The sequence below is a fragment of the Engraulis encrasicolus genome, chromosome 22, assembly GCF_034702125.1.
Source record: "Engraulis encrasicolus isolate BLACKSEA-1 chromosome 22, IST_EnEncr_1.0, whole genome shotgun sequence".
In the NCBI taxonomy this organism is placed as follows: Eukaryota; Metazoa; Chordata; class Actinopteri; order Clupeiformes; family Engraulidae; genus Engraulis; species Engraulis encrasicolus.
The window spans coordinates 9,447,686-9,448,716 of NC_085878.1; the positions used below are offsets into that span (position 1 = coordinate 9,447,686).

The following is a 1,031-nucleotide window of genomic DNA, read 5'->3' on the forward strand; positions in this document are numbered from 1 at the left end:
AAAAGTTATGCACGGATTCTGATGAGATTTTGTTGGAAATGACAAAAGTTGAGTTGTTTGAATTGACAATTAATGTTGGTGGGGGTCCGGGTAAAAAAAAAACCGTTGCAGGATAGTGCACATTTTGACATTCCAGTTTCTAACTCCACAGACACAAGGCAGAAAGACTTGAGGGGAAAGCAAAGGGTGTGACGTAGTCAAATGTGCTATCAAACAGCTTCATTGGGGAATGTCTGCGCTCTCTGAGTGATATGATGAATCTGCATAAAGTTACTCTTCCACAGGGCAACTACCGCACTCCCGCGGTGGCGCGTATCACGTTACTGAGGTCTCGTGTTTGGAGACAAGTGCTGCTGTAGTCCCATAAGTGGGGCTCGAGGGGTCCCGAGGGGGCTCGAGGGGGCAATGACTGTGACACCTGATACCATGCACCTGCGCGAGAATTTATGGCAGAAGTTTTCTTTCTTATTCCCTCTGTATTTCACACAGTCACCCACGCACACACACGCACACACAGACGATTGCAGTTGCAGGCGCTTGCAGAGGTAAAGTCGCGCAGTCTGCCCGGTGCCGTGGCTGTATGTGTCCAACTTGTTGCTGCGGCGTGGCATGTCTCTGGAGCACGAGATATATTTCGCCCACGCTGACGACACAGACACAACCACAGAGAGAGAGAGAGAGAGAGAGAGAGAGAGAGAGAGAGAGAGAGAGAGAGAGAGCGCAAGACATGGTGATACTGCGAATAGAAATGCTCTGTTTGCGCGCGACACTTGGCCTACTCACGTCGTACGGGACTAATCGGCTTCCCTAACACCGGAAACCGGGCAGGTAGGCAGCGCGCGGCTCACCTCACCTCATCTCACGGGTTCTTCTTCTGGTACCCGGCAGCGTTCTAGGCTATATCACGCGCTGGGTTTTCGTGATGCTGGTCAGCGCGTGAGGTCTCTCACTTACAAACCAACATGACCACGACCGGTGAGTGAGACTCTTCCCCCCCCCTCTCTCTCTCTCTCTCTCTCTCTAAGTTAGCT

General features: G+C 51.7%; 1 long non-coding RNA gene across 1 annotated transcript in view; it reads left to right on the forward strand.

The window, feature by feature from the left end:
* Positions 1-423: 423 nt before the first annotated feature.
* LOC134438396 (uncharacterized) overlaps positions 424-1,031 on the forward strand; it is an 8,393-nt gene continuing 7,785 nt past the window's right edge. Inside the window, exon 1 of the long non-coding RNA XR_010032567.1 lies at positions 424-975. This is a non-coding gene — a long non-coding RNA (uncharacterized LOC134438396). The remainder of the gene's footprint in view (positions 976-1,031) is intronic.